Below are 14,036 nucleotides of genomic sequence, written 5' to 3'. Positions count from 1 at the left end.
GTTGCATATCTATGACTGTGCAAAATAGCTCAACACGATAATGATGTAAATTTGAATTTTTTTGGGTGTTGCGTCTCTTCCTCAAAATCAATTGGAGGGATGGGCTTTCGGGATCTTCAGAAGTTTAATAATGCAATGCTAGCAAAACAAGTGTGGCGTCTTATTCACCAAAAAGATACCCTTCTTTTTAAAGTGTTTAGTGCAAAGTATTTTCCACATGGTTGCATTCTTGATGCTCCTATTCACCCAAAATGTTCCTATGCATGGAGGAGCATTTTGCAAGCTCGTGATGTAATTAATCAAGGAGCAATTTGGAGAGTTGGGAATGGGGAATTGATCGACATTTGGAGGCATAGGTGGCTGCCTAACCTGCATCATAGCAGAATTATTTCTCTGCGGACCAATATCTCTATTAATCGGGTTTGTGAGCTTTTTATTCCCCACACAAAAATCTGGGACCCGGGTAAATTGGAACTTTGTTTTTTTGCCTTGGGAAGCTGAGATAGTTAGCCAAATTTAGATTTGTATGGATGGGGAGGAGGATGTGTTGATATGGCCGTTGATGGCGGATGGTGATTATAGTGTTCGAAGTGCCTATCATTTTCTTATTACTGCTGAGGACTATCTTGTGCCTAGCTCATCCTCATTGCCCAATGATCATGCCGTATGGAAGAAGATTTGGAAGATGAAGGTTCCCAATAAAATCCGGCACTTTATCTGGCGTGCAGCGAAGGATTCACTTCCTACAAAGGTGAACTTAAAGGCTCGGCATGTACCTGTGGATGATGTTTGTGAGGGGTGTGGAGATTATTCGGAATCGACAATGCATTCCCTGTGGTTGTGTGATCAAGCTCGGGCAGTTTGGATGTCAGGCCCAGAGTTTCAGTTTTTGATTCGGAAAGGATGCAGGACGTTTATTGAACTGTTAAAGCACTTGTTCAAAGAAGGGTCGGGATTACAGGTGGTTGTGTTTGCCACGACTTGCTGGTGTCTGTGGGAACGACGGAACAGGATGAGAGTGCGTCAAACCTCATGGCAGATTCATGAGATTGAAGGCCGAGCACGTATGATGGCCAGTGAGTTCTGGGATGCGAATGAACAGGAGCAGCAACGGTCTGTGCGTTGCAGTCAAGCTCGCTGGTCCCCTCCACCTGCTAGTACTTACAAGGCGAATTTTGATGCTGTGTTATTTGATGAGCTAGACTGTGCTGGACTTGGTGTGGTGTATCGGGATCATTCAGGCCACGTTATTGCTGCATTAAGTCAGAAGATTGGCCTACCCCGTTCAGTGGAGATGGCGGAAGCCTTGGCTGCCAGACGAGCTGTGGAATTTGCCAGAGAACTTAGCCTTTTTGATGTCATAGTGGAGGGTGACTGCTTGCAGGTTTTGAGAGCTTTAAGCGCTTCTGGTGATTGCAATACTTTGTATGGTCATATAGTCAATGAGACTAAGAGGTTAGGGGCTGGTTTGAGGTATTGTAGTTATCAGCATATTGGTCGGGAAGGAAATAAATTAGCTCATTGTTTAGCTAGGAGAGCAGCTTCAGCTGCAGATATTGATGTTTGGGTAGAAGATCTACCTGGGGATTTGGACGTTGTGTTCCAATCTGACTTGTCTTAATTTGTCCTTTTTCTTTAATAAAATTACGCTTACATTCTTCTCAAAAAAAAAAAAAAATCAATGCTACAAGCGACATCTTTTTCAATATACACAACTAAGCAATCATTCATCAATTGATCTCCCATTCGATTGCACAATTCATTCTTTATATATTTCATTGCTGAAAAACTTCTTTCTACCGTTGCAGTAGCAACTGGAAGGGTCAAAGCTAGCTTCACAAGCAAATAGACTAATGGATAAGTCTCGTGCTTCCTTGTGCTCACTAACTTTTTAGCTAGTTCACTAACTCCTTGAAGCTCTAAAAAGAAGTCATTGATGCGCATATCAAAAATGTAATTCTGCAGTTGAGAGTCAAGTGCCAAAATATCTGTCCCAAGAAAATTAGACGGATAGAACTTAGCTAAAAGTATCAATTTTTCCTTATCGAAAGCCACAAATGAATTAAGTGGATCCAAGCAAGCCATACAAAGTAGCAAATCGGTATTCACCTCAGAAAAGCGATTGTTAAGCTCTTGAAGTTGCATATCTATGACGGTGCAAAATAGCTCAACACGATAATGATGTAAATTTGAATTTTTTTGGGTGTTGCGTCTCGGCCTCCCACTAACTACAAACATCGCTTCCATGTCCAAGATAGGAATAACATGTGAGTTACAAAATAAAGATACTTCAACCAATAAAGATGCCCATCCATCATCTTTCATCACTTGCAACCGTTGCTTAGACACTTTAACAAGATCCATAGCATTTACTATATCTTGATTTTTTTTTTTTTTTGTAATGCTATTGACAACTCATTTGTGATCCCTAAAATATTTTTCATCAAGTGTAAAGCAAAGACAAATTCAAAAGTTAGAATTGACCTCATAATAGATCGAGCTTCAACTTTTTGGTCGGAGAGGCCATCTTCTTCAATAATCTCTAATACATCAACAATAGCAGAGAACATCAAAATCAAGTTCAGAATAGTCCCATAATATGATCCCCAACGTGTATCACCAGAACGTTTAAGATTTGTCTCTTGATTCAAACCTTGCCCACTTCTACGTACACCATTCTCTAAATCTTCTTTAATTTTGGCAAATTGTGCATCTCGAAGAGTATCTCATCTCTTACAAGAGCCTCTAACAATAGTTACTAAATTACTAACCGCATAAAAAAATTCAGCAATGTTAATGTGATTTTTAGCAACAGCAACAAGTGTCAATTGAAGTTGATGAGCAAAACAATGGACATAAAATGCTGACTTGTTCTCTTTCAAAATTAAAGTTTTTAAAACTACGCTTACATTCTTCTCAAAAAAAAAAAAAAGATTCATGTTTGACATTGCAATGATTATAAAATAATTGACATAAGTTTATTGCAATGATATTTTTATTGCAGCTTCATGTTTGTCATTGAAACAAATTGTCAGGTTATTGAAATGATCTCTTTGTTGTAGCTTCATGTTTGATATTGCAATGATTATTAAATAATTGATATTAAATTATTGCAATAATATATTTGTTGCAGCTTCATATTTATCATTAAAATAAATTGCAAAACAATTGATATTAGGTTATTATAATGATATCTTCATTGCAACTTCATGTTTGTCATTCAATAGATTGGGAAATAATTGATATCAAATTATTGCAATGATATTTTCGTTGCAATAAGCTATTCCATTAAAATTTTTATTGTAATAGATTGCAAAAACAATTACTATTACGTTATTGCAATGATTTCTTCATTTTATGTTATTGCAAAATTTTTTCTTAATGTAGTAAATTACTAAGGCCTTATTGCAACCTATTAACCAAAACATCTTTTGATTAAAGAAGATTGTTTGAAGAAATAACACAAGCCACCAACTACTTTGATGAGACATTTTGCATTGATAGAGGAGAACAATGAATTGTATACAAAATGGAGTTACCTTCAACTAGCATTGTAGCTGTTAAGAAACTCCACCCTTTGCATGATGGTGATGAATATGACCAAAAAAGTTTAAATGAGATAGAAATTGTACGGTTTTAGACCCCTTAAACCCACCAGATTAACCTAGTTAATTAGCCAAGTGATTAACTTAGTCAATTTATGCAATTCTAGGTTATAACAAACATACAATCATATCAAGAATATAAAGCAGCGGAAAAGTAAATAACACAATGATATGATGACCTAAGAAACCACACGGTAATAACCTAAGGAGGATTTGACCTAGCTATCCTCAAGGTAAACTTGAATCCACTATCTTGAAAGAATCGAAGTTCATACAAAAGGACTTACAAGCTCCCGCTTGACTTCCTAATGCTACCCACCAGTAGAACTTATTGACACGACCACGTGTAAGCTCTGAATCCACGGACTCCTTCTTTCTTGGATTCTCCACAAGATAAAAACACCCACGCTTGTTATTCTTTAAGCTCCAATGGCAGCAATTGAGTTGATCATCAAGATGTTGAAATAATCTCTAACTTGAAAACCCTAAGTTTATGTGAAGGAAAGCTCCTCAATGATCTCACAAGAGATTCACACAAACAGCAAAGTATTAGCAACAATACAACAAGAGCAACTAGGACTGCACTCCAAAACGTGGCTAGGGTTTTCTTTATATACTAGGAGAATTAGATTTGAAACCTTAATCCTTAATGGGCTTGGGTTGAGTTGGAAATTCTGTAGAAAATACATTCTACCCGAGATTTGATCGATCGAGTCTAAGCTTCAATCGATCGAGCCAGGCCGAAAGTCACTAATACTTTCTGCAGCCACTCGATTCCAACTTTACATAAATGCACAACTTTGAGCAAGCCTAAACAAGACTAAACAACCGGTTTCGATTATGGTTTACTAACATTACACATTAGAGTTCTAAATACATCAAATTCTAAGTCTTTAGAACTTAACAAACTCCCCATTTGGCAATCTGTGACAAAACATAAACTAAAAGCTCAAAGTTTACAAATAAAAGTCCTTTACAAAAATAATGCTCATAAACACAAATTCAATCCTAACTACTATCCATCAGTTGCAAGTGTAGATAGCAGCTCAATTGAATTAACCTGTATATTCCTGAAACACTAAACAAAACGCATAAACGCATGTGTGACAGAAAAAAAGTAAATCAAAAAAATAAATCAAAAAAATAAATTATTGACTTCACAAAACAAAAAACAAAAACATATATCATGAATAACTCATAAATATAAATCAATGAGCTGTGAACAAGAAACAGAAATAAAAACATAAGTAAACTAACTCTCCCCCTAAGTTAGATACAACAAAAAGTTTTTATTTATATTCTCCCCTTTCAAAAATAATTTTGACTCCCCCTAAACAAGACAAACAAGATTCCTATAAATCAATAATTTCTCTCCCTTTTTTCACGTATTGACAAAGACAACTCATACAAAGAGTAAACAGTCACCATATGCAATAAAGGATAAGAGAAAGTAGAGAATCAAGGGGACACAAACCACTTCAACTCTATAGAAAATAGAGACAACTCCCCCTATGAACAACAAAGGTTTAAAAAAAAAAAATCTCCCCTATAAAAATAGGAAAAACAAAACAAGTTTTTGAAAAAAACAGTTTTGGGGAAAACAGTTTTAGGGAAAAATAAAGGGGGGGGGGGGGGGGGGGGTGAAGACAAACAAACCAAAGTGAAAAACTAAGGTGAGGATACACATGAAGAAAAATATTCTCTCTTTCAATAAATGCAAACTTGACACTATGTGACCTATAAATAGTTGCATGAGTAGAGAAAATATTTGCACATTGATTATCCATCATATCTCTGAAGAAAAATATTTTCTACAGTTCACACATCAAAAATAGCATATACTAAAAATTATATAACTCAAAAATTAATCAATCAATTTTTAAATCAAGTTGAGTACCCAATTTAGCAAAATGTATGCATGTTATGTGTGCAAACAATGAGAGATATGACTGCAAAAATGCAAGATGGATACATAAAACAATGCAGTGCATGTGAATCATAAACAAAAATGATGGATGAAAAAATATGTCATGATGCATGCTCTAATGCAGTGAAACTAAGTTCAATATAAGTTTAAATTCACAAAATTGGCTTGAGCATAGAGTTTCTAACAAAACCCTCAAAAAAAATTTGAAAACCACTTGAATGTTTTGAAATAAATTGACAAATTGACCATTACACATGAGAGAGAACAAATAAGAATGATCAATTACATCAAAACAACAAGCCAATTTCATCCATTTTAACCCAATTGAACAAAATCCCCAATTCGGGTACATTCAAGCTCTAAAATTTCCAATATCTCAAACTTTAAACACATTTTGCATTAAGATCAAGGAACTTTTAATCTTGGATAGCCACAACAAGATCACACACAATAAAATGTACCAAGTTTAGCAAAGAGTAACTTGTGTAGTGTGTGCAACTAGCAAAAACTTGAGATACATGTGAGGTGATATGTGAATAGAAATCAAATACAAAGTCTACAAAATTCATCACATAGAATTTAAAAGAGACTATCACCTAAAGAGTTACATCATATAACTCTCACATCTCCTAGAAAAAAACCTTGCAATCATGTAAGTTTCTTGATTTTTGTCTCATAATATACACACTAATTTTAATTTAGTGATTTGGCATCAAGCCTAATAGTATACACCAATTTTAAGTATTAAGCAATTAAACCGAGGCTACACCTTATGTTCTTTTTGTGCATGTGCTACACTTTCTCGAGCACATAATCTTACGATATGCACTAAGGTGTTCATGATTGGCTAGTGAATAGTGGTAAGATAGTTATTTATGCCTTTCTCAAAAAGATCAAGTTCGACAGTCAAATAACATGTGACTTCAAGATTAAGACAAAATGATCAAAAACCATAAACATCTTTCCCACACAACATGCACTACAAAGCTTCAACTAGTAAAGTACAATAAATAAGCTCATCCAAGCTAAACAAGCTATATAAACATGTTATGTAAAGATAAGGTGGCCAACCTTGATTCCAAATCCATGATATGTAATACAAAACGCAAAAATCTTTTTGGTTTTAAAAAACTATATGACCAAAAACAAAAAAGCACATATTATGCTGAATGAACAATGCAAATGCAATGCATGACAGTGCTTAACTAAGCTATAGAGGGTACAAAAACAAGAAATATCAATTTCTTAATTAACCCTTAAGTACATATACAAATTAGTACATACTCACACAAAATCAGAAATGGCTTAGCACTAATATAACACATACTATTCAAGTTTCTCCACAATGTCAAGCTTGTTCAAAATCAAGAGAGAGATATCATAATTCCTGTAATCCTCAAAAGGAAAAACTAGACACAAAATAAAATAATTTTGTCTTTTTGAAATTTTCTATGTTTTTGGATTTTTTTTTAATAAAAAATAACCTAAAAAAACACGACCAAAAATAGAAACAAAACATGTCCACAATTAATTGAAAGAATTAAATCAAGGACAAGTTAGCAACACTCATCTTGGAGAATATTTTCTCACCTATCTAGCACGAGTCTTTGGCTTTGTAGGTGAAAATCCATGTGAAGCAGAGTGTATTTGAGAGATTATACCAATCTTCTGAGAAAGACTAAAATCCTACAAATTCCTTTCACAGGCTAACAAGCTCAAATTTTTCAAAAGCATATGAAACAATTTATATGGACTTATGACAGGAGAAATATAATCACATATCCTAGATTGAAACATAGAATGCTTAAATTTCAATTTATGACAATTAGGACGAATGTGACCATGGACACCACAAAAGTGGTAGACAGGAACAAATTTAGGAACATCAGTATTCCTAACAACAAATCTAGTCTCAAATTTCGGTTTTTGCCTCAACAAACAACAATTTGGTCTAATATGACCAACAATACCACAAAGGTGACAAGTAGGCACAAAAACAGATTTATTATGCTCTCTAAAAGTAGGTTTAGACATAGGTTTAGAAACTTCAGCGTTAACATCAGAACTTTTACCTTTGTCTAACTTAACAAAAAAAGCATTTTCATTATTATTCCTCTTGAAAGGAGGGATATAAATTTTTTCAGCTTTAGACTTAAGAGAAACAGAAACACTTCTATTATTATCAGCAGGCTTGATACTAGTCAGATTTTCAATTTTAGCTTTAGATTCAACTAACTCTTGTTCCAAGCTTTTCATCTTCTCATCTTGACAGGAAATTTGATTTCTCAAAAATTCATTCTTTTTATTAGACTCATCCAATCTCACAATCAATTCCTCTTTTTCAAGATTAGCCAATTTTAACTCTTCTTCAAAATTCTTAGCAATTTTTAAAGATTTAGATAATTCCTTACAAAGAGTTTCATAGACATCCATAAAATCAACAGAAACAACAGTGTCCTTTTTATTCAAATCATCACAAACATGAGCAAAAAGACACTTTAAATTATCCATGATAACAAGGATCAAGGATCAGCTCTTAGATCAAAAGATCTAAAACAAGAGAGCTACCCGCTCTGATACCACATATACAGTTTTAGACCCCTTAAACCAACCAGATTAACCTAGTTAATTAGCCAAGTGATTAACTTAATCAATTTATGCAATTCTAGGTTATCACAAATACACAATCATATTAAGAATATAAAGTAGTGGAAAAGCAAATAACATAATGATATGATAACCCTGGAAACCACACGGAAAAAACCTGGGAAGGATTTGACCTAGCTATCCTTAAGGTAAACTTGAATCCACTATCTTGAAAGAATCGAAGTTCACAAAAGGACTTACAAGCTCCCCACTTAACTTCCTAATGCTACCCACCAGTAGAACTTACTGACACGACCACGTGCAAGCTCTGAATCCACAGACTCCTTTTTTCTTGGATTCTCCATAAGATACAAGCACCCACGCTTGTTATTCTTTAAGCTCCAATGGCAGTAACTAAGTTGACCATCAAGATGTTGAAATAATCTCTACCTTGAAAACCTTAAGTTTATGCGAAGGAAAGCTCTTCAATGATCTCACAAGAGATTCACACAAACAGCAAAGTATTACCAACAATACAACAAGAGCAACTAGGACTGCACTCCAAAATGTGGCTAGGGTTTTCTTTATATACTAGGAGAATTAGATCTGAAACCCTAATCCTTAATGGGCTTGGGCTGAGTTGGAAATTTTGCAGAAAAAACATTATGCCTGAGAGTCGATCGATCGAGTCTAAGCTTCGATTGATCGAGTCAGGCCGAAAGTCACTAATACTTTCTACAGCCACTCGATTCCAACTTTACATAAACACACAACTTTGAGTAAGTCTAAACAAGACTAAACAACCTGTTTTGGTCATGGTTTGCTAACATTACACATTAGAGTTCTAAATACATCAAATCCTAAGTCTTTAGAACCTAACAGAAATGCTATGCGAATCCAATATCAAAACATTGTAAACGCTTCATGGTTTTTGCATAATAGAAAAAAATTCATTTTTGGTATATGAGTACCTTGAAAGGGGAAGCTTGGCAATGGTATTGAGGAATGCTAACACCGCTAAAAACCTAAATTGGACTAGACAGTCCAATGCCATCAAAGGTATGGCAATAATATTGTTAGGTTTTTAGACCCCTTGTAAACTAGATTGTTTAACCTAATTAATTAACCAAATGAATACTTAGGTTTATTATTCAGATCTAGGTTAAAACGATAAAGTCATATCATGTAAAGCAACGGAAAATAAAGAACACAATGATATGATCACCCATGAAAACCAAACTGGTAAAAAACTTGGGGAGGGTTTAACTTATCTATCATCCAGGTAGAAGATATAAGAGAACTTTTGGGTACAAAACCCTAGATACAAAAGAGGCATACTATTCTCTCTCTGAAAAGCCTTATTAAAAATGTGTTTAAGGTTTCCTTTATATACTAGGAGAAGTAGATTTGAAACCCTAATCTTTTTTGGGCTTGAACTGCTATTTGGGCTTAGTTAAAATTTTGCAGATACGACTCTTAATCGATCGATCTTCTCTCTCAATCGGTCGAACTAGGTAGATTTTGAATTCTTCTTTCTACAGCTTGCTTGTTCTTGGATCTTGACTTGTATAACCTTGAGCATTGTCTAATAATACTTATAGACTCTAAGATCTATATCTAGACAAGTTTGTGGTCACGGTTTGCCAATTATTCTAAACTTTTAGAACCTAACAAATTCTATATCATATGCACCATGAGTGCTCGATGCAATTTGTCCAGTGTGATATAAAAGCAATTTGTTGGATCATGAATATGAGAAGAAGGAATTTCACCAGAGAAGTTGTGAGAGATGTTAAGCATCACTAAGCTTTTTAAATTGCTTATTTTCGGTGAAATTTCCTCTTTAAGCCAATTGTGACTCAAATCTAGCTTAGAAGATTGGGCTAACCTTTTTAGCTGATAAGAGATATTTTGATTGAACTTATTGTAAGTCAAGTGTAAATCAGTAAGTTGTGTGAAATAACAAAAATATCTTGAGATTGTCTGGCTTAACATGTTGGTAGACAAATCCAAACAGAGAAGGTTAATTAAAGCTACTAATTCTTGTGGAATGTTATTGGATAGTTGATTACCATGTAGTAGCAGCTTCAAAAGGGATGTGAACTTCCCAAGTTGTTTAGGAATTTCCTTGATGTTCAAAGACAAGTCAAAGTACAACTAATTGAGTTGAGTTTCCAATTATTGTCAGTATGGTGCCAATGATGTTATATAGAGCAATACTATATTACAATGAATATATCGTTGCAATAACTTGACTTGAATTATTTTTTATCAATTATTTGCAATCTATTGTAATAAAAGCTATGAAATAATAGTCTACTATCAAGAAATATTCGAAGCAGTAAACTGTTTATTGTGTGTATGTATATATATTTGAAATTTTTTATTATAATATTTGGAGTTTATTGCAATAATGTTTTTTGTTGCACAAACTTATTATCTCATATTTTATTGCATCACATCATATCAATTATTGCAACGATTCTAATGTTATTGCAATGATTTTTTTTTTTCATTGTAATAGATATTTTTCCTTATAGTTTTTTTTGGAAAAATTGTCCAAGAAGAGAGCACTTGTTGACTTGGGGCATTGATTGTTGATTTCCACTCTAGCAAACCGTTGGCTTGAGAAGTAGACTTTGCGGCTCGAACCACGGAGCACAATATGAAGAAGGCGAAACTACACTTTTGGTCCCTACATTTTATGCCGATTCTCATTTGGTTCCTAAATTGATTTTGCTACTAATGTAGTCCCTAAAAAAAGAAAATCAATTCTATTTTGGTCCCTATTATAAACCCACTAATAGAAAGGTCCTATGTGACAGATGAAGTGTGTAGGTGGCATGTTAGATGCTGATGTGGCTAATAAAATAATAATAAAAATACAACGTTAGCATCCATATTAGAATTTTAATAAATAAAAAAAGCAACCTTAGAAAATTGAAAAAAAAATGAAATAAATTATTTTTTAAAACATTAATTATTTTTTGGTTGCTATTCATTATTTCTTTAGAAGAACATTGTTCTTCTTCTTCCCCAAAACATGAACTTCATGTTCTTCACCAAATCAAGACAAACCCAACTGGCCAACACTCATAATCAATCTTAGCACAGAAAATTCTAACACATTCAACATTGAAACCTCTAGTAAATCAAACCCATAAATCCAAGAAATAAACCCATGAATCCAAGAAACAAACAGAGAAGAAGCCAAAAAAAAAAAAAAAAATACAAATCAACATAAAAAAAAAAAAAGTACAAACAAACCCAGAACATCAAGGCAAAATCTCCATAATTATTACAATTTATCAACATACCTGAATAGAAAATTTGCCAAGGCAGCAAAAACCACCACCATCACCAAAAAAACCTAGCCCCACGGAAACCCAAAACATGTTCTTCCCATTCTTCCTAGAACATGACTGTTCATGTTCTTGAATCTCAGAAAACCGATCAAAACAATGAAACCAAAACCAACACAAAAGCCATCAATCTGAGATTAAATCGATCAAACCCATATGAAAAAAAAAAAAATCAAAACCGATCAACCAATCAAACCCATATGAAACCAAAACCAAATCAAACCCATCAACCCGATCAACCTATCTATCACCACCACTGCTGATCTCAACCTTACCCACTGATCAACCCATCCACCACCACGAGTTTTGAAATCAAGAAACTAAAACATTAGATGTGGCTTCATAAGACATTAGATGTAGCTTCATTGAGTTCCCACCACCTTGTGCATATTGAGAGAGAGAGAGAGAGAGAGAGAGAGAGAGAGAGAGAGGTTTAGATTGAGAGAATTAGAGAGGGAAGAGAGTTTTTACCTTCAGTCATGGAGCTACAGTGGCGTGTAGTGGAGAAGAAGGCCGACGTATGAGCTCCTGCCCTAATGGTAAAGAGAAAGAGAATTTGAGATTAGAGAGTTTTTAGGGATTTGATGGGTTTGTGTTAAAAAGATAAAGGTGTGAAGTGTGAGATTCCTATTGGCTTTTTACAAGAAATTATTTAGTTTTTTTTTTTTTTTTTTATAAAAAAAACAAACTTATCACTGTTTTATAGTTTTCTTTTTTGTGTTCTTTGTGATGTGGGTTTGTGTTCTTAACTTCTTGTGAGATTTGGGTTCATGTTCTTTTTCTTTTTCTTTTTCTTTTTTTTTTTAATTTTGTTAAAATTGAGAAATTAATTTTTTAAAATTAGATGCTAACATGGATGCCAACGTGGTATTTCTAATATTATTTTATTAGCCACGTTAGCATTTAACATGCCACCTATGCACTCTGTTTACCATGTAGGACTTTTTTGTTAATAGGTTGGTGGTAGAGACCAAATATAATTGATTCTTTTTTTAGGAACTATATTAGTAGCGAAATCAATTTAGGAACCAAAAATGGGAATCAGCCTAAAATGTAGGGACCAAAAGTATATTTTCGCCTATGAAGAATATCAAAAACAAGAGAAATTATTATTTACACCGGGAGGACTGGTGATGTGGTCCTCCCTAACCAATGAGATGATGTTATCTATACAAATGTATGTGTAAACTTCCTAATTAGCATAAGGAATAAAAAATAAAAATTACCAAATGATGTCACATTTGCATAAATAACAGCATTTTATTGGTTGGGAGGTCAAGAAGGATCACGTCAGCAGTCCTCCTAGTAGACCTAATAATTTCTCCAAAAACACCAAACAAAAAAATTATGTCACAAATTTTTTTATGACCACCAATTTGGTTAATTACAAATGGTAAATATTAAAGTGTTATGAGTGATGGACATTTATGAGAATCAATAACAACTTGATAACTCATTAGTTTGAGAAATTTATTGTAAAAAATTATTATTTCTGTAATATTGTTCAATGCATTTTATTGTAAAAAAATTCAGTACACTTAATTGGTGCCACTCGTTTCATTCAATGTGTGTGTGTGTGTTTTTTTTTTGGGTGGAAAATTGGTGGTTTTAATAAATTTCTAATGATATTGAACTTTTTCAAAAAATTAAGAGAGCTTGGTAAAAATTGTTAAAAAGATGAGAACCAAACATATTTTTGGTCCACATATATCATTGCAAGAGTTCCATGAAAAGCTAAATATTTACAATAAAAAAAGTCTTACGAAGGCTGAAATCATAAATATAGTAATAATATACGGCAAGCTGGCAACACACACGAATGACAAAAAGTCTTACTAAGGCTGAAATCCAATCAAACTCATGTACTCTTGTTACTTCAACATATTTGATCATATAATTTGATTTAAAAAAGAAGATTCTCGGGTCATATTTTAAGAAGTTTTGGCTAGGTGAAAATCAAGGTTTGATGTAGTTGGCATACGATAAGTATTTTGCTAATGGTCTTGAATGATGGTGCGTGTGCAGTATCTACCCCTTATTTATTTACCTATACAAATTAACTTTCTCTATAGTTTTGTTAATTTTAACAGTGTACTGTCTTTTATAGTTGGTTTTGCCCCTGTATAAATGGCTCAATTGATGTATAAACTGTGTAGAGAATCAAATACATTATAGCAAGTTTTGATGACCATTAATATGTATGGATTACAAATCCTTACTGAAGAATAGCATATTGTTTTATGTATTTTTTTTTTTTTTTTTGAATTGCAGTGACTATTCTTATTTCACAATGCAGATTATAAAATATCGATTACATCCACTTTTAAGTTATGTTTGGAAGTTTGGAGGAAGAGGAGAGTAGTGGGGAGGAGAGTAGAGGGGAATAGTCATCTTCCACCTTATTTGGATGTTTTTAAAATAAAGTAAGGGGAAGGGGAATAATTAATTTTTTTTTTATAATTTGTAATTTTGTTAATATTTTTTTTTTGAGAAGGAATAATTTTGTTAATATGGTAAAGGTAAATTTGGTAATTCATTTGGTTAAGTATTTCTATA

Source organism: Quercus suber, unplaced genomic scaffold (assembly GCF_002906115.3).
Source record: "Quercus suber isolate HL8 unplaced genomic scaffold, Cork oak 2.0 scaffold_17, whole genome shotgun sequence".
Lineage (NCBI taxonomy): Eukaryota > Viridiplantae > Streptophyta > Magnoliopsida > Fagales > Fagaceae > Quercus > Quercus suber.
This window is presented reverse-complemented; position numbering follows the sequence as displayed.